Source organism: Ambystoma mexicanum, chromosome 5q (assembly GCF_040938575.1).
Source record: "Ambystoma mexicanum isolate Mex_15411 chromosome 5q, UKY_AmexF1_1, whole genome shotgun sequence".
Lineage (NCBI taxonomy): Eukaryota > Metazoa > Chordata > Amphibia > Caudata > Ambystomatidae > Ambystoma > Ambystoma mexicanum.
This window is the reverse complement of record NC_090933.1, coordinates 151,736,424-151,757,953: the sequence shown is the minus strand read 5'-3', so window position 1 is coordinate 151,757,953 and position 21,530 is coordinate 151,736,424.

Below are 21,530 nucleotides of genomic sequence, written 5' to 3'. Positions count from 1 at the left end.
AAAAAACTTTTGGGCCAAAACAATTTAAAAAATCCAAACTGCTCAACTAGCATGTTCAAGGAGCAGAAATAGATTGTTAGATCTGCCAAAGGTACATTTTGATTGTCTACAACCTCTTCCTATATAACGAGACAACTGTCAGAAAAGAAAAACTCAGTGTAATAATATGGTAAATGAAAGCACCTCACCTTGTGATGTATCACATGTAAACTTAATCAGTCTCCACAAAATAGCCCATAGGACAAGATAAACATGCAAGGTACAGAACCGGGGGCATCAAAACACCATACACCGAGACAGCGAACAGCGAACAGCAAACAGCGTACTTTCTCGTACTTCCGTGTGCGCGTGCTGCACGCGCTGTTTTTGGGAAGGAGGTGGGCGGGCTCAGGGGCGGGATTCAAAGTACAGGCCCAATCAAAAAAAGGCTGCAATTAAGTAAGAAGGCGAGGTTAGCACGTATTGTGAGGAAATAAAGTAACAGTGCACGTAGTTACTCAAAGTCAGTTTCAATATTTACTTCTTTTGAATAGGTCAGGCAACATCCGTGTGCCCGTGAAGGACGTCCGCTCTACTAGAGGCTCGCTGAGCGGCAATAGGGTTCCAGCAGGCCGAGGGCTGACAGCAGCAAGTTCGTGTCAGCGAACAATCCAAGTGAGTCTTTTCCAGCAAACAGCGTACTTTCTCGTACTTCCGTGTGCGTGTAATTCAGGATCCACGGGAAACGGGCATTCAGGCTCCTCCACAGCTGACAGCACTTCACAAAGCACTTCCTCCAAATGCACTGTTCTTCAAAAAGGATATGCTTTTTTGGATCCAAAGGGGATTAAAGTGACTGAGCAGTCTCTAGGGCCCAGAAATGGACTGGGTCAGTAGTTATCAGGCAATAATACCTTTGCTGTGTATTAGTAGTTCGGCAACAGTGAACCAGGCTTCTTAGCACTCTACTGGCTGTTTAATGTGGGCTCAAATGCGGTAGTCGCGGTAGTCCAGATGGCAAGCAGATGTCGAGTTGGGGTCAAACTGAAGGTTGCTGCAATTTGAAGCATTGCAAGTCATGGTCAACAGTAATGTACAAAATGAATACAATCCTAGCTCCTCAAATAAAGCCCACACAAGGAATAACAAGTTGGCTTGACAGTCAAAGTTCAACGACGGGTGGGCTAATGTCAGGAGTTGAAAGGTAAGTCAATTCAAAGCTATCCTCATAGGTTGTGTTTCGGTGAAAACCCCAGGGTCCGTTTGTCAACTGGATCACAAAAAAAGAGGCTAGCGTTTTGAATGGTGGTACAAGTGTTGCTGGTGTAGAAATGCTTCCTTGTTCGAGATGAGGCAGCATGTGTTTCAGCTGGTGGGGTGTTGAGGCAAATTCCACACCCCACCAGCTGGGTGGGGTTACGGAGCTCACCTCACAACTGGAGGATTTTGGAAATGACTGCTCTCACAACATGGTCCACATTAATTCTTCTTCAAGGGCTGAAGTCATAATTTACCTTGCTCCAATTAAAAAATGTGCCTGGCCAACACTGTTTACACACTAACAGTACTGATCTACTCTGTATATCAAGTACACAGGAAAACTGAAATGCCTGGGTAGTCTTCAGCTCTCATCTGCCCAGCAGTATCATGGGGCCATGGGTCAAACAGGACCATGAAGGAACAATAAACCAAGGTAGGCTGATGTGCTCAGTAAATATTGCGTATCGGGTAGCTGCAGAATATGGGCTGACTCAACCAAGTCTCCCAGCCTACCCGAATCTCATACTGGAATGAAAACACAACTCATTCTGCATGCGCACATTGTTTTCCAGAGGTCTCTCTCCCATCAAACTCCGACTACATATGCAATCCAGTCTCCTGTGCAGCCCAGGTCTTGAAACCTGACTCTAGAAGCAGACGCACCACGTGCGTGCCTCACCACTTGGTCTTTGGCCGCGCACACAGCTGCTACCATAGCTTCCTATGGCTCGAGCTAACAAGGGAACAAAGTCATTTTGCATGTAACTTTAAGAGCAGAGCTCATAAAACACAAGAAGGGCCTAGATTGGAAGTAGCAATGGAAGCTCTCTGAAAAGCGATGATTGCAACTAAAGAAAAGCATCTAAGCAGACAGGCAAAGTAAGCAGCTAACGCACATCCTCAGTAATGTGCATCCTAAAATCCGAAGGTTCAGTAGCATTAAAAGTAATGAATGATCAGTCCTTGCAAAAAGGAAAAGGAGAGGGGAGAGTCGAATATAGCACCATGATTGTGAGGAGTAGTGGAGAAAGGAAGATGAGATGGATGCAAAGAAATAGGCAGAGGATGAGAAGAGGGGATTTGAGAAGAAGAGAAGAACAGGATTTCAATTTTGCAGAAACTGTGGGAAAGATGAAAATTAACAAAAAGATATGGGCGTCATCTGTATAAAAATGAAAGGAAGAGTGGAAAGAGGAGACAAAAGCCAAAAGTGGAATATTATATAGCATAACAGAAGAGGACCAATAACTGAACCCGGAGAACTCCGAACTGTAGAGAATGAGGAGGAGAAGAGTGACCAGCCCAGGAAACAGAATATGTATGACAAGAGAGATAGGAAAGAAACCAGTTGTAAACAATTCTAGAAATACCTACCGACGAAGGCCTTGATGGAAGAATAGTATAATCAACTCTGACAACAGCCGTGGATAAATTGATTAGGACATGAAGAGAAGAATGTTTATTATAGCAGCCAGGCAGAAAAGAGCCAGCAACAAAAAGTAAAGTAGTTTCTGTAGAATGAAAAGGCAGAACCCAGATTGTAAGGGGGAAGCAAATAGTAGCGATTCAGATAAATAGGGAATTTAGTGAAGACCACTCTCTCAAGTATCCTAGAAATATATGGTAAAAAAGAAACTGGTTGGAAATTAGATTGGGCAAATTGATCAAATAAAGGATTTTCAGAATTGGAATAACAGTTGCGTGTTTAAAGGATGAAGGTAAGACCACTGAAGATAAAGGGGTATGTAATAGAAGAGCTACGTACCAGAAGATTTGCAGAATAAGGCACAAAGAAAAGGGATTATAGCGTGCACACGAGACAATTGCAGAGGTCTCCAGAAGCAAAGAAAAAAAAGTATAGTGAATAAGAGGCAGGGGTAACAGGCACCATAAACCTAGTGGTTCTACAAGAACACAACACAAGAAGACTTGAGACTTTACAGGTAAAGTAAAAAGCAAAGTCTGCAGATGAAAGGGGGAAGAAAAAAGAGAGGTCAGGTGAGGGAGCGATAAGAAGGTGGTTAAATTCTATATACTGCAAAACTTAAGGTCAATTTACAGATCAGTGCTAAAATGTTTCATAACAAGGACCTGAAAGAAACAGAACTGAAAACCTTAGAAATTGTCATAAGAGAAACATAGCAAAATGTGTAATAGTAAAGCAAAGGGAATGGAAACAGATATTATAGAGGAGATCAGGTGGGGAGCATTTTGAGTGGGAGTAATAGAAAGGAGGAGACAAAAGAGAGGGTTCTAGAAAAAAGCAGGAAAAGAAAGTCATACACACGATTCTGCTAATTTTTTTAAAATTATAAGAGCATGTTATCCAAGCATTCCAATATTAGCCGAGAATGGAGTACATCATGAGTGGCAAAAAGGAAATAGGATGGAGAGAATATGATTGTTAAGACAGAGATCAACACATTGCAATGAGTTACATAGAACGCAATTTGATTAATCTCCTGAATAGAAATAGGAATTATAACACAACAGTGGACTGATATCCATACAGGTGTGATTATTGTATAAAAGATGAATAGCACACAGAGATAAAGTAGTATGTGACAGTAACAATTCTGAAGCTGGTAGAACCTCACTCAGGACACTAAAACTCAAGGAGTCGCAATTCTCAGAATTATTATTTATTTAAGTGATGTGAAGGCATCATGAAGCAGGAAACAGACAACAGATTCAAAGTTTGAAAACACAATGGTTTATTAAATGAAATGTCAGGATGGTAGGAGGCCTATCTTGCCCTATACTAAGGTAAGATTACCCGCCCTGAACAAAACTAAGGAAAGTCTGAATCAAAGAGTTCAACTTAAAAGTCTGTCTGTAACCAAAACCTATGCTTGCCCTTACAACTAAAGTTAAACAATGTGTAGGGATGTAAATAATCAAAGAAATGGTGATAAACACAACGTTCCGAGCTTCTTCCAGGTCGTAGCTTCCCTTTCAGCTCCCCTTCCCCAAGTTAAAGAAAGTCCCAACAAATATCAAGATGACCTTTCTTCAGTTCAGGGCAATGCAGTTCCACACAATCCTTGTGGTTGCCTTCCCCAAGTTCCAAGCAACACAGTGCAAAAGAAAAGGAGCATGAGGCTCCATCCTCAAGACAATGTTGTAGTTCCTTAGGTCTCAGGGTTGCCTTCCTCAAGACTTCAATGCAACTACTGATGTCTGTTTCAGTCTTTCAAAGTTCAACACAAATCCAGGCCAACTTGACCCACCTTCTGGATTGCATCACCATCTTACTTGCAATGCTTCATGTTGGTGTCTTTCGCAATGTCTTTAGTTTTTCACAATTCGGGAACCCTGGTCTAGGTGCAGTTGTCAGATCACACAGTCCACCCATTACAGGTCCTGCAACCAGGAACCCAAGACTCCTCAGCCCACACAGGTTCTTCCGTATTTACCCCTGTGTCCAAATGTACCTTCACTTGGCTTCTCCTTGTTGGCCTCTTCGCTTTTAGATACAGGTTCAAATTCTCATAGCTTCGCTTTGTCAGTATCTTGGCTTTGTCATTATGTGTCACACAACTCTTTGCCAGTATTTGGCCTTGCAGCACTGTATTCATTTATATAAGTCCCCATTGAGGTGGTCTTTTGTATTCCCCACCTTTCAATCACACTCTCTCTCAAACATGCTCTTTTCCCTAGGTTGCTTTAAAAATGACTCTTTCCCTTTTAGTTCTCATCACCCATCAGCTTTGTTCACAATGCTTTTCTGAATTCAATCTTTGTTCATAAAGTTTTACTCAATTCAATATTCAGTGAGTGCAGTCTGGCTTTAATTTCAAGGTTTCATTCCATTCGCTGTTCGATATGTTTAGTTTAACTCTTCTATTCAGTTCGGAATTCAATCAGTGTCATACAGCATTTTTGCATTCATGCGTAGCTCTTAGGAGCACCCCCATTCTAGAGTGACCTCTTTTCACTCATCGGTCCTCTGTGTTCTCCCTCCGGTGGCTGCGCGGCTTCTGTTGAGCTACCTAAGCCAGCAGACTGGTCTCTGCAAGCCCTGTCAGCATTCCAGGCCCTTCAGAGCACATGCCGGCAGCTCTGCCCTGCTCCTTGGATATGGACAGCATCCTTCTCTCTCTCCTCACTCGCAGGCCCCAGCTGCTTTCTTTAGGTAACGGAGGCTCCTGCACCTTTGGAAATCTAATGGCTCGACTTGCCTTGGGCTCCACAGGTGGTGTGGGACCTCTGCCAGAGTCCTGGCACCCTCTCAGGTCCCACCCTGACTGCCTCCTCGCGACATGGGTCCCCTGCTGGTCTCTCCCCTTCCGGCCTCCCTGCTGCTCACTCTGCTGTTTTCTGGCCCTCTATTCATACCCTTGCAACCACTTGACAGGTTGCAGTTGTGGATCCGCAATTGGGCTTGCATGACTAAGATTATAGGGACATGCCTGATCTTCACAGTACTCTGCAGGCATCTTCCTCCTTCCAATACCAGAGTGGTAAAATGAAGTTTAATGTTCATTACTCTCAGCTTCCTCTTCCTCGTCCCAATACTATCAGAGGTCAAATGTGGGAAAATCAGGGGAGAGGCTTTACAGTAGCCCATAAAGGTCTAGGGAGGGTTAGGTTAGCAATCAATAGGGAATAGGGGATACCATGTCTCGCCTATAGGCCCCTCACTCCCAATCCTCAAGGACCCTCCACCCATGTGATCCTCCCTCGCTTCTCCACCCCCAGGGTTAGGATCCAAGAGCGATGGCCTTTTCCTGGCCACCTGAACGAAGGATCCAAGGGAAGTAGGAGTGAGGATACCCTTAGGTTTCTCACAGTGATCATAAAGAAATGCAGTAGATATGGGTGATGGGATATCAATAACATTGAAAGAAGATGGTTTTTACATCCTTTATTCCAGCAATATAAAAATAAATCTGAAATGAATAGATGCGCTAGCGGAATGCTCAAAACCATATTACATAGGAGGGTTTTTAATATTGCCTCACAAGCAACTTTGAATACATTTGGCCCAAAAAGCAAAAAATGGGTGTACGTCTGTTACAATGTAAAAAGGATAATCACTGATCTAAATTGTATGGACATGTGATGCGGTAAAAACCCATGAAACAGAACAATACACCATCCTCTCATGACACAAGCAATATTACAGAAAAAAACTATTTTTAATCTACACAGAGAAATGTAAAAAAGTAAAAGCAGAAATAAATGCAATATTCCCGACCAGTGTAACAACATAATAATAAGGATATAACAGGATGACCACTGTTGTAAAAAAATGCAGACCTTTGATACGAACTTGCTGGATGCTTAGGGTTTTGTATTGGACATCAAACAAAAAAACAGAAACATTTATGGTCTAAAATGCTGGCCTTTTAATACACAGGTGGTCTGAGACTTGTTTAGTGTATGTTTATGGTGGGAAATCTAATGCTATTTCTGAGCAACAAAGCTTCAGAATAAAAACTTTAATTAAAAATCTTGAATAAAAGCATATAAATGGATGCAACACCTTTGAAGCAGAGGATGTATTAATGGAATTAGAAAACAAACACAATGGCCCTCATTACGACCCTTGCGGAAATCGTGGCGCAATATGCACCATGGAGCACGGCGGAAAGCTGCCGATAGCGCCATGGGGGTTGGCGGATTCACCGCCCCATTCCGACCTTGGCGGGGCGGTAAATCCCCATTCCCCATTTTACCCTTCCCCATTCCCATTTTTGCCCCATAGGGTATAATGGGAGTGGGGAAGGCGTTAATTGCGCCACCGTAAAATACGGTGGCGTAATTAACAACAAGGTCCCGTAGCGCCATGGATTTCTCCGCCCGGAAAAACCAGGCGGAAAATGCTCCATGGCGCTACGGGAACTCGTAGTAGGGCGGACGGGTCCGCCGAGAATAACGCTGGCGTAAACCCACTCCGCCAGGGTCGTAATGAGGCCCAATGACTATAAACAGATATCATTGGTTAAGGAAGCCCGATTTCTATGTTCTAGAGAACAGATTTTCTATGAGTTAGGGAATAAAACCAGATAGCTGCAGGGTTATTTATTTATTTAACATTTATACAGCGCTCACACAGCCCGCAGGCATGGAGGCGCTGTTACAGGAATTGTTTGTTTTTCTTAGTTACGTATTTATAACGCGCTTAAACACCCAGAGGTTTCTAAGCGCGGACGCAGGGATGGAACCTGTTGTTGCTTCCTGTCGTCTTGCTTCCAAGACGCACACGCTGCCGCTGAGCTATCATCCCGGGACGTAATGGGTGTGTAATGTAGACAAAGACACTCTAGAAATGATACTAGCAACATAGTAGGAACATTCTCAATCTGTCCACTAACAGCGTAGTAACTGAAACAAGACAAATATTGCAACTATTTAAGGATTATAATCAAGAGCTATGTAACAATGGGGAGCCAGGCAATCAGGTCGCTCGGATCCGGGCTGAATCCCATAATCCAAGCCTGCACTACGAAGGCTGCTCTCACCCACCTCATCATCTTCCCCCCCAACTCCCCTTCCCTCTGGTCTAGATTCCTTTCCTCCTCACTCCGACCCCAGTTATCTGATTGCTTTGGCGGTGGTGCCTCCGGGGTGGCCTTGGAAATAGAAGAGGGGCTCTGCATGGAGCCCCGCCTTCCATCTCCATGACAGCCACCTTAAGTTAGTATTTTTTTGAATGGCATCCCATTCATTCACACACATACATTGCTATTAGCACCCTGGCTGTCTGATTGAAAACCTGGGGTTGTCAAGTTATGCCTATGACGATAATATGCAAGCCTGACATTTAAACCACACATTGGACACTCACCTGGGAATGAAGCACTTGGAAAAGAGTACTGTGGACAGGCCTCCCAAATTCCTCTCAGGTCCTGTAATGGAAACACTCAGGGGCCAGAGGGAAATCTGGGAAACCATCCTGGGGAAATAAACCCAAGCACTGGACTGGTGCTTTACAATGATAATGGGAAGTTGGAGGATATAGTTGGAGAAGTGCCTTTGCCTCGAGGATGGAGTAGAATCCAAGAAATACTGGCCACTGGTGAATGGTAAGGCTGAGAAAAGAAATCTCTGTTTCGAGCGTAATATAAACGTAAATAGTCCCTACAATTGACAATAGAGAAGCCTCGACTAAGAAAGTAAAAACAAAAAGTTCAGTGTAAAATGACAGCATTCTTAGGGCAAGTCTGGAGAGGGCGGGCTGGCTACGGTGACCGCTGGCAACTGAGAACCTGAGCTTATATGCCGTCAGAGCAGACTTATGCGGCGAAGTAATGGAAATGTTCTGGTGCACTGGGAACGTGTTGTGCTGGTCGTAGTAGTAGCACAGAAGGAATAGCAGGTCCAGACGTCCTGCGTCGGGAGACTGGCAGCTTGAGCCGCGATGATCAGGAAAGTGAACGAAAGGTGATGAACGGGTTGCGCTCGTAGAATCAGGAAGTGAGGAAAAGTTGAAAAGTCCTGACATCCCGCGTGGATCCAGGGCAAGCAAGAACAGGGGATACAATATAAAGATTAAATGGCAAGAATAGACAGGTACAGGATTAGCAGAACAAGAACACCTGGAAAGGGCTTAGAGTAGAAGAATACTTACAGAAGCGTGGATTCAAGAAAGAAGTGGCGCGCTGAGCGGAATGCTTCCGTCTGCTTTATACCAGGGACTGGATCCTACTAATTTCTCAGTATTAACTGGCAGCCATTTTGAGAAACAACTACACCACAGATGGTGTTTCACTACATGGGAACAGGGTAGCGCCATCTTAGAGAAGGTTATCAAACTTCTTAGCTGCATCCTTTTCCATTTATGCCTTAGGGACCAAGAAGGGGTGCAAGTTATGACAAAATGCCCCCCTCGTAAAGGAAGAGGTCTGGGTGGAAACATTGCATGCAGACAGGGGCGTGCACAAACAAAGCAGTTTCCCAGGTCCGGTCCGAAGGTGAATATCCCTTCCAGTCTACCAAATATTGAAGGCGTCCTCTGTAATAGCAGGAATCACATATACCAGCTATTTCAAACTCTTGATCCGAGCTTGAGTCTACAGGGGTAGCACATCCTTTTTTCTGGGTGAAATGAACCTGGTACATGAAGTTTCAATGGAGAAATGTGGAACAAAGAATGGATTCGGGAACAGGTTTTTGGAAGTTCAATGCAATAGGCTACGAGTCCTTCAAGGGACCAAAATAATGTGGGGAAAGTTTAGAGGGGACCAAATGTCTGGGAAGAAAATGAATGGATAGCCAAACTTGATTGCTAACCTGTAGTGTGGGTTCTCTTGATCTTTTACGATCTGCATATTTCTTGTGAAATTCTAGAATCTGGGAGAGCCGAAAGAGCCTTTTTTTATGTCCCTCTTGGACGGCGTAGATGAATGTACAGACGGAAGCTGAACTCCTGGGTGTGGTGTGTATGCCCACACTATGCACACACTTTGTGCCGGTTGCAGCCTTCTTTCTATGTTTGCCAGGTACTTAAAAATCAGGGTTCCTAGTGATTGTTTCGAATGGCAAAGTTTCGAATGGCAAAGTTTCGAGAAAAAAAAATGCATTTAAAAAAAAAAAATAATGGAGGGTCCCCCCACAAACCCCTGTTTTTTTTTAACCCTTAACACCCATTTTCCCTACAAAAAAAAGCATTTTTCGATGCAATTTTTTTTTAAACTTTGGCATTCGAAACTATGTTTTCCAAACAATGCCTGGATACCCAAATTAGAATGCACAAATAAAGTCTGTCATACAATGCCGCAAAATACGCATGCTATACCTTACGTAAAAAGTGTTACAACTATAAATGTGGAACCATAATGCATGGACAAGGAGCAGAACAACGAGCAACAGTGGTGATGCAGTGTCCTGTGTAAACCGATGGTAAAACTTTAGGAATTAGTTCCTAAAATCTGTGGCTTGGCATGCTCAGAAGAACACTGATTACAGCACACAGCTGCACTAATTATCTCTTTTTAATGCAGATAATTTGTCACAGTAGAACAGGAGATTAACAACCTCGTCTATGGCACATCGAGGGATAATTATCTCAGAAGCTGATTTATGGGCGATGAATAATTGCACTCTGTTTTTCAGATAAGAAAATCTTGAACATGCTGGTCTAGTTCATAAATGTCCCTAAAATGAAACCTTGCTACAATGTTTCATGCGTATAATTTTAAACGCAGTGCAAACAAAGCCAAATCGGTGCTGTGACTCACGGTGAAACTAACTTCTATCATTTTATCCAGGGCACTTTTAAACAATAATGGACTTCCATGCAGCCAAGCATTACACCAAGGGTACAGAAGTGACCTTTAAACGGCAATGCACGTTAAGAGTTACAGGCTATGGGGGAGGAAAAACGCTTCTCATATATTGAGTAAAATTGTATAGATTATCACAGGACGGGTCTATCAGGGACGTCAATTCATCAAAAAGCGGGTCTCTCAGGGACGTCGTCACCAAAATGCAGAAGTAACATCACATGACCCTTGACTTCTGATGACATCACAGGAAGTGTTGCCATTTGACCGCACCCTGAAGTGACATCACTAGAAGTGATGGAGCAGGACCTTTCACCCATTGACAAAACAGGAAGTGGCATCACATAGTGTTGTTCCTAAGTACACTACCAAAAATATGGCCACAATATTATTGTAATGTGATATACATGTCATACAGGAATGGATCACCATATGTATAGTTAATATTAGTATGTATAGGAACATATTACTAAATTACTGTGAATGCAAGCAGACGTCCAAGGCCACATGATAATGGTGTGTTATTATATAGCACTTACGCTTAAGTGCTTTATATAGAACAAATATACATACAATATATCTTGGTATTTATTAATCTCAGAAAGATGAAAGGCTGAATTGGCCTTGCCAGGGTTCGAACCTGCAGATCACACACACATTGCAGCCGTGAGTGCTCAACCCACTGAGCTATTTTACTGGCTATAGTAAAATGAGCAATTACATGTCTGAATGTTCTCAAAGTCAGAAACTAAATTACACTCTGTAGCGGATACCATTAAACTGGTAACTGTGATTTAACATCAGGCCAGGTAATCTGCAGGTTTGGTATAGAGTTGGCCACATGTCAAGTCTCTGTGGATCTAATTTTCAGGCTTCAGAGGTTGGCAAAATACATACCATTGGGAGGGTTCATAACTGTGTATTAAAGAATTTAGAGTAGCGTAGGGAAAGCAGCGCACTCACACAGAATCCCGTATCCTGGGCACTCATTACCTAATACATGCAAACAAACATCCTGAACAGCATGCCAGGGAGATAGGAATCATAGACACATTACAACAAAGCATTAATTGTGGCACATTTATATCAAGAGCCATTTGATGTGCTATGGTCAAATATTTCTACACTGCATACAAGCTTTTATGCACAAGTGACCGAGGACACCGAGATGGAATGCCTTGTGATGATTTTAACAGAGACAACGACATAAAAAAAGCATGCTATAACTGCAACTTTACGAAAAGCAAAATACATAGTCCAAAATAGATGCTTAGTTTACTCTAAATGCTTTTTGGAAGTATTTGTCTACATTGTGAATTTGAAGTCTTTAAGAATCGACTAAATACGTGACTCACCAACTGAAGTTTCCCTTAAATAAACTTTTAATGAGTCTAGCAATTATTGTATGGAACTGCAGACAGAACAATTATTTGTTAATCTTATTCTTTCCTATTTAGAGTCACTGCTGAAATTGTTACACTTATGGAACCTCCTGTATTTTTAAGAGGCCTGAACAAGAAGGCCGGCCAATCCAGAAACAAAGAACCGCATGGCGCTGGCCACAGCCCTGGAGCTTCCATTTGAAGAACAAAATAACATTTTTAGGGGTAGCATGGGAGACCACAGGGGTAGCAAGGGAAACCTCAGGGTTGCAGCTACGACCCCTGGTGACCTCCAAATGACGCCGTTGGGGTCTCTAATTATTGTCCCCAAAGAGGGAATCTACTCCAGTGAGATGAAAGAAGGTGTACCAGCTCAGATGCCAGTTGTGGTCAAGACCCTGGTAGATATGAGCTGGCAATTCTAGACAATGCTACTGAAAAGCCATGCTTTAGCAGAAATCGAAGGATGATATCAGTGCACTAATACATTTGGATTGATTTATTTGAATTCACACAATGTATTTTCTTGAAAGTGATTGTTAAATTATGTGAAATACTGCACGTATTGAAGAGTGCATTGGTAAATGTTATCAATTACCCCCTATGTGCTAAAGGACTGTTTTGTATGCATTATAAAGTGAAGCAATGGTTCATATTGCCGGATAATGCCCACCTCAGGCTATTGTATATAAAATTAACGCTAATTCCGTGTATGGCAAACTTTATATGATGCTCCTCATATTCTTTACTTATGCCTCATTTGAGGTCAGTGTTGCCCACTCAGTAAATCTGGTGGCTAGTCCACCTCTCTAATTAATATTCAGAAATCAGTCAATGACATGATTCCAAGATGGCGGCCGGCACAGGAGGACGTATCTGACTGTCTCTCCCCACCGGGTCGCGCTATATAAGCCCATCAACAATGCGTATCGGGCGAGTCCGTGCCTGAAAACTGTGAAGTAAGCCGGCCTGCCAGCCATGGAAGGGAGAACGTGACGCTGGGTACCCCCGAAGCACCAAACTGAAGAAGGAAGTCTGGGCCTCGGAGAGTGCAGCACAGGGGGACAGTAGCGCACAGCCAAATCCCACAGAGTGGACCCATCGGGTTGGAGGATGTGAGCGTGAGTGCCCTGGCCTGGCCGACGGAAGCGCCTGTGTGGAGGACCCCCCGGTATGGAGGCAAGGCAGGATGCCATCGGGGTGCCAGATCGGGGCTCATACCACACTGCCGAACGAAGCCGCTCTGGTGCGGCGTTGCGACCCGGGAGCCGAAGCACTCCCCCTCCCTCCACGCAGCCCACCCGTCCCACCCGGGCGACATAGTTAGAGACCAGGGGCATGCCAGGAGGACTACCAGCGGCTCCCCGTCAGCACGGGAGCCGCCCATTCACGCAGGGCATGCAGCGGCCAGGTGGAGGGGCTAAGAGGAAGAAAGCAAAGCACCAGAAGCACAGAATCCCCACCTGGGCCCATGGCGGTCTACATCCAGGCCCCTGCATGCACTGATATCAGCCCTGGAGTACAGGCATATATATACCTTTAAGGACATTCCTACAATGGCCCGACTGCCTCCCCGCATAACAGGTGAAAGCACACCCCGCAAGTGCTACCAACAAGGCTATCTAGAGGAGGGGACCACTATATCAGCCAAATGAAGATCGGCAGGCATGCAGCAGGGCCTTCATCACATCTTGAACCCAGGGGGCCCCTCATCTTGTGCCACGGATACACCTAGCAAAAATTATTAAAAGGGGCCAAGCTTGCATTCAACGGCCTAGGAGGTGGGCCCACGAGGGGGAAAAGCAACGCATCAAAGGCATGGAAACCCCACCCGGGCCCTCAACAGCCTTCACCCGAGTGCCGTGTCCACTGCCATCAACCCCCGGGAGCTGGCGCACATCCTCAAGGTCTTCCCTACAGTGACCCGACTGGCCCTCCGGATAACAGGTGGGAGTGCACTCTGAAAGTAATAACAACGAGGATTCCTAACATTTACCGCACAACGACAGACAGTCATACATCAGGGCTTCCCCCACACCAAATATCGAGGGGGCCCCTCCTTCATTTTGCGCCTCGGCCACATCCAGTGACTTTTAAAAAGGTGCCATTTCCAGAAGCAAACACGCTAAACTCCGGAGTAAGGCCAAAACCTGCACAGTGAGCTGTTTGAATAGATCCGCCGAGGGCAAAACCTGTCTCATATTCGTGCTATCCAAGCTACAACAGGGAATCCCCTACAGAATCCTTGACCAGGCTCCCTGCCCCTCCCACAGCTCAGCCCTTCCAGGCTTTGTATTGTGCATTAATGTCTAAATCGAGGGCTAAGACTCCAGCGCAGTCCCCCCGTAGAGAAAACAAGGCAGGAACTTGAGACAGCTCTGGGGCGCACAAGAAGACTCTAACTCCAAGTCGGAAGAGTTCCCCCCGCTCAGCCACAATTCATCTCGAAACAACAGGGAAGGGGGCTCGATGAGCAAAGAGGAGATACAAACCTGCTTTAAAGAGCTACAGTCACAATTAATCAGCTCGGTACAAGAACAATTCATATTTCTTAGGGGCGAAATGAAGCAGGCCATTCAGGAAATCAAGCAGCATGTGGCTAACTTGGAGGAGAGGACCGACACAGTGGAGAGAAAGCTTCAGCAGGTAGAAGACAACTCTTTGAAATCGGACAAAACTTTGGACAGGTTAGCAAAGACAACCATGTACCTGGAACAGCAGTGTGAGGACCTAGAAAACAGGTCGAGGAGATCAAACATCAGGATTAAAAATCTGCCGGAGTCCATAGAGGATGCAGACCTGATGGCGACGGTGACGCAGCTGTTCACCGAGGTGTTGGCAGATGATGTGCAACCAAGGGTGGAGTTTTGATAGACTTGATAGGCTGGGCCCCAAAAGAATGGCCGAACCAGGAGTGAGACCCCGGGATGTTTTGGCATGCTTCAACCTCCTATGTACAGAAGGAGCAGATCCTCCGGAAGGCCAGGAAAGACCCCCCGATGAGAGTAAATGGTCAGGAGGTGCAGTTATACCAAGACCTGGCTCAGTCCATCCTTCTTAAGAGACGGAGGATGGGCCCAGTGGTCTGCCATTTGACATCAATCCAAGTGAAGTACAAGTGGACATTCCCGTTCGGCCTCCTGTTCATCTGGGAAGGAGCACAGCACAGGATCACAACCTTTGAAGAAGGTGAAAAGATTCTGGGAATATTGAGTGGAGGGGAGGCTACACATCCTAAACCCCAGAGGAAGATCCGGGTCCAAACCCGCAAGAAGTCTGGTCAACAGTCCACAACAAAGGCAGAGAGAGGAAGATTAAATGAAACACGTGCTTAATCAGGCCCCCCCTCCCGAGTTCAGTTTTATCAAGTGGAACACGCCTTGATTAGCAAACAAAATGACGGACTTGCACAATCGGCCTCCAGCAGGCCAGGGAGAAGGGTCAAAAAGGCACAAATGGAATCTACAGTGGGGTTTAGGACTCCCCCAAAGGGTTAATGAGGGGACACATGGACCAGGAGCACTGAGCAATTTGTTCCAGGGCAAATAGCAACCCGGCTCCAACCTCATGGGATCAAGGGGAGAATACTTGGGAGGGCATACAGGAATTGAACTGTGGGACTGTGTACAAGCATGGTACCGATTACTCCAAAAGGGAACTAAAGCAACACAAGGTGCACAATCAGCGACCTAGCGTTGGATAGGACAAACATGGCTCTAGTAACAGTACTCTCACAGAACGTTAGGGGTATGAATACCCCACGAAAAGAGCCAAACTGGAAAGGCAAGCCTGGAAACAGAAAGCAGACATTTTACTGTATCAAGAGACACACATTAAAAGAAGCGAGAAAACCAGGATCAGGATAAAAGGGGCGAAACATGTCTTTCAGTTTAATACAGAGGGAAAGAGGGCGGGGGTCCTGGTGGCCGTGAAGGACACACTGAAAGCTCAGATCCATGACCACAGAGCCGAAAAGGATGGGAGATATGTTTTGCTGAACATTTCACTGGAAGGGAGACGTATAACCCTGGCGACCGCCTACGCCCCGAATGTGGCACAAGAATCCTTCATACTAAATATGCTGGGTGAGTTGGAGGAGTTTGCGACAGGAGATGTTATTCTAGGGGGAGACTTGAACCTAGCATGGAACCCCACTCGAGATAGGAGCACTAAAGCCAATAGCGACTCGAAGGCCCCCTCAGGGACATTAAAGAAAGCATTTGAATCCCTCTCCCTGCATGACATATGGCCAGCGAGGAATGGAGAGAGGCAGGGCTTCACGCACTACTCCCACGTATGTAATTTGCTTTCGAGAATAGACTATATATGGGTATCTATGGATCTGATAGGAAAGATCAAAGAGGTGGAGGTAGGTCCCATCTGACTTTCAGACCACGCTCCAATTGTAGCGTCCATAGCCCTCAAGAATAGTAAAAGTCGTGTGTGCCGCCGCATCACGGTATACAACTTTTTTCCTTTACTAGCATGACAGAGCCAGAGGTCCTAGTGATTATTGAAGGCCTAAAACCTACATCATGTAAAGGAGATATCTTTCCCACTACACTTTTTAAGGAATTCGCCAACACCCTTACCCCATGGGTAACAGAACTCGTCAAATGCTCTTTTCAGGATGCTGTTGTTCCTGCTAGCATAAAGGAGGCATGGATCACCCCTCTTTAAAAAGGATAATCTTGATCCTCTGCTACCTGAGAACTATCGTCTTGTTAAAATATTGGACAAAATAGCCTATATACAGCTGGAGAAATTTGTCGAAAATAATAACATTCTTGCCAGGGAACAGTCCGGTTTTAGAGCCAACCATGGAACGGAGACGGTGCTATTCGACCTTAAGGCCAATATAACAGAAATACTTGAGGAGAGCTCTATTGCTCCTGCTGGATCTCTCCTCTGTGCTCGACCTGCTCGACCACGAATTACTAGCTGAAAGACTCCAAAAAAACGGCCTATGCTCTCCCGAAGCAGTACGCTGGCTAAAATCTTTCCTGGGTCCCAGGAATGCGTGTGTCGTGAAGGGATCTTTTAAATCTCTAAAAATTCCCGTGACATGTGGTGTCCCTCAGGGATCCTGCTTATCCCCATTACTTTTTACTATCTACATCAAATGCCTATGTGATTTGCTGAAATCAATGGGCATACAATTTGCTAATTACGCCGATGACACACAGATAGTGATTAAACTATCTGGAGTCTACAAGGATGATTTGGCTACTGTAAATGAAATTCATGATACCATTCAAAAATTGATGGCTCTTAACTCTCTTGCACTTAATGATAAGAAAACAGAGCTGGGGTCATCAGTACACCATTTAGGCATAAAAATATGGACCCAGATTACACAGCTTTCGTAATTGGCGGTAACAACATTCATATATCAGATTCCGTAAAAACGCTGGGAGTATACTTTGATACCCATCTTACTTTTCAGAAGCATGTATCTTACCTCAAATCATCATGCAGCTTCTTTACACAACTCTTGTGGCAAATAAGACCATATCTGTCCGATGCCAATAGAGCATCCATTGCAGCAGCCATAGTTAATACCAAGCTGGACTACTGCAATAGCCTCCTGATAGGCACTTCTAAAAGAAACATTAGGAGTCTCCAAACTATACAGAACTGAGCTGTTTGAGCTATATGTGGCTTAAGTAGCCAAACTCACATTACAGAGCATCGAAAAAAGTTACACTGGCTCTCTATTCAGCAGCGGCTTAAATTCAAAGGACTAGTAATAGTTTTTAAATGTCTCTCAGGCAAATCCCCGGATTATCTAAAAACTAGGCTCCAGAGAGAGATTCCTAAGCGTACGCTACGCTCAAACAGTCTTCTGCTATTGGCACAACCACGTACCCTCCTGAAGAAAGTGGGTGAAGCAAGTTTTGCGGCATGGGGCCCTAAGAACTGGAACACAATCCCTCTTCATCTCAAACAGTCCACCACACTGCAACAATTCAGAAAACGTCTTCAGACCTTTCTTTTTGATGTCTAATCTCCATTTGGTGCCTTAAGATCATTGGCTACCCCTCAGGACGTGTTAGTCGCCATGGCGGCTACTTTCTTCTCTCCTTTCTGGTTTTGATGGTATGTGTCTGTATGTGTTCATGTAAGCGCCCTGAGACCTTTGGGTGAGTGATTGCGCTATATAAGAAACCCCTTAGTTAGTTAGTTAGTTAGTTAGTGGTCTTGGAGGTTTCTGACCAAGCTGTTGCAAGATAAAGCAATAGTAGAAGTAATTCAAGAGAAGATAGATATATACTTCACCGAAAATGATACTGTGGAGACCTCACAGGAGACTGTGTGGGATGCCTTCAAGGCAGTCCTGCGAGGCAAGTTAATTGCTCTGAAAGCTAGGAGAGACATATAAATGTCGCAGTGGGAACAAGACCTGGAGACTCAACTGCGAGAAGCCCAGAAAGAGGCAGCGGCTAACCCTAGTAGGGCCAAGAAATGGGCAATGCAACACATTCAGGGTCAACTGAAACTCCTCCGCACACGGAAAGTTGGAAAATCACTCCTGCGGACAAAACAAAGGTATTATATACTCGCCAACAAGGTGGATAAACTGCTCGCTCGCCAGCTCCGGGAGACTGTCAGAGAGAGGATGATTCTAGCACTGGTGTACTCCAGTGGTAACCGGAAAACCACTGATTGCGAAATGGGTGATATCATGAGAACTTCCTTCCAAGACCTGTACCGCACTAGCAGCCCAAACGAAGGAGAACAGAAGAAATGTCTTCAAAACGTAGCCCTGCCCCAATTATCGGGAGAAACCAGAGAGACACTTGATGAAGACATCGAACCGGAAGAAGTTCTGCAGGCTATCAAACAACTCCCAAAGAACAAAGCACCGGGACCAGATGGTTACACTAAGGCCTTTTACAAAAAAATTCCAAACCTGGCGGGTCCCCAGGCTCACTGCGCTCTTCAATACCTTCAAGTCTTGGAAGAACATCACACCCTCTATGAACGAGGTGAAACTAGTATTATTCCCAAAGCCAGGTAAAGACCCCACCCTCCCAGGATCGTAAAGGCCAATTACCCTGATAAATTTGGATGAAAAGCTCTTTCCAAAAGTCCTCACCAATAGACTGACCGAACACCTGGCCACACTGGTGGACGCGGATCAGGCAGGCTTCATCCCTACGAGACAAACAGCGGACAATACCAGGAGTTTGCCACATAATATAAAGGGCAGAGCGCACAAACACTAGAGCAATATTGGTGGCGTTGGACGCCAAAAAAGCTTTTGACCATGTTGAATGGTCGCAGCTCTTCCATACAATGGAGCACATGGGATTTGGGGAACCCTATATGAAGATGTTAAAGTCCAATTACAACAGCCCCATCTTGAGAATCTCATTTAAAGGCTTCTTGTCCCAGGCTGTCGCCCAGATGAGAGGAACAAAACAGGGGTGCCCACTCTCCCCCCTCCTATATGCTCTATTTCAGAAGCCCCTCCTGGTGAGGATACGTCTAAGGTGTCAAATTAAAGGTATCCAGATGGGGGGACTAGAATACAAAACTATGGCCTTCGCCGACGATATGCTGCTAGCCCTAACAGAACCAAATGAGTCTTTACCTGCGCTTGTGCACAAACTAGAGGCTTTTGGAGCAATCTCTGGCCTCAAAATAAATAAAAACAAGTCGGAGACCCTAAATTTGACAGCTGACCCATCTGTAATTACAAAACTTGCTCAGACGCAAGAGATGCAAATGGCACAGAATAGCATAACATATCTTGGAATTAAACTTACCTCTTCAGTAACACAACTATACACAGCAAATGTCCCAAACCTACTTAACCAGCTGCAAAAACTTCTGGCAAGATGGTCTCTCTACCTCGTGGTGGGGGCGGATCACGGCAGTCAAAATAACAATTCTTATGAAGTGTAACGCTCACCTGACTCCCACGGAGGCGCTGGCCTGGTTCGCGCTGCAGTGACCTCTTCTAAGGTGATGCGCACGGTTCGGAAGACGGACTGGACCGGGCCCCCAAATCTGGCTTGTCTGGCTCGCAGAAGTATCCTTCTGTAGGCGAAAATAGGGGATTAACTGTCTGCGGGGTAATGCAATCAGCCTCCCACTTTCCCCTCTCACCCTCCTCGAAACCCTTCTGTGATTCCTTGTAGCGTCTCACCTTAGGGTCTGGAAGGACGAGCTCTCCATCCTGCTTCTGATGCAGGGGCGCGTTGGTATCCAGTTACTTCACTGGATTTTCGGATTGGTGAGACCAAACTTGCTTGGCTTCCAGGTAAGTTTTTTGATAAGAGGTTCCCCTTGTGTCCATGCATTAATGTACTAATGCTAGTGTCTTTTTCCCCATAGGGGCCGGGGTACGGAATGCCGGGGAACATGCACCGACCCGAGATGAGAGATGAAATCCTTGTAGAAATCAGGTAAGTCTTTAATGAGCGTTTTTTGGTAATGTCTTTTCATTCGCTCATTAACGCTGATGTCTCTTTTTCCCCTTAGGGGCCGGGGTCCGGAAATGCCAGGATGCGGCGCGGACACGAAATCAAGAGGGAATGAATCAACAGGTAAGTCTTAACATGGAGATTTAGCTTTCCTTATTCCCTTCTCTCTCTCACCTTTTGTTGTGGTCTTTTTCTCCCTAGGCGCTGGGGCGTGACTGCGAATCCGGATGATCGCTGCTGAACATGGAGGCGCCCAGTAAAGGTGAGTGGAATGCGGCGCTGCAGCGATCGACGCGATGAGCTTTTAAATAAAAGTCTTCCTTTTCAGGATTGTCGGCGAGATGTCTCCGGGATGCGGATTTAGCAGGTAAGGACTTTTCCTTCTTCTGTTCTCTTCTTCTCTTCCTTCGCAGGTGATCCAGTATGCTGGTAGGCGTGGCAGAAGTCAGGATGCAGGAGCAGACACGGTGAGCGTCCAGCTGCTAGATGCAGAACAACGCGAAGCACGTGTGGCTGTTTGGGTGGGGTTTAAATAGCCTTGGAAGAAGTTCCAGGTATGTATCCTTCCTCCAATCAGGTATGTATCCTTCCCCGACCACGCCCGAATGGTAAATTAGTCCCAATGGTAAAGTAGTTCCTTTCAGGCCTCAATGAGGCCGGGATCCTGCAGCATGGTCTGCATCAGGTAAGTGCACCCAAGCACATCCATAATGAGCCTGGCGCCTATGGCGCCAGGACTCATGTCTTTTATGAGCCTGGCGCCATAGGCGCCAGGACACTGTCCAAAGGGCCCCTATATGGGGTTGCTGGGTCCTTCCTTGGGGACTGGATGTCCGCTTTCGGGGACGCAGGGCTTGAACCGGCTCCCCGGGAGCGGGCTACATGACATGAAGTTCGTCTACTACTTCCAGGCTCTCCCTATAGGGCTCCCCAAGTCATTCTTTAGGTCCCTAAACAGGATGACTTCTGCATATGTGTGGCAGCATAAGAAACCAAGTGTAGCAATGACCACGATGACTGCTCAAATGGGTGAGGGTGGAATCGCCTTTCCTCACTTCAAGAGGTATTACGAAGCTGCACAACTGCGGGTGATTAAGGAGTGGTGGCGGACTCCCCACATTTCAAGTGGACGAAGCAGGATATAGCAGTAGCTGGTGCCCTGCTCTCAAACCTCCTTTGGTCCCATAAGAACACAGACACGTGAACACCAAAATAAGTGAGTTTATGAGTGCTTCCCTTAAGGCGTG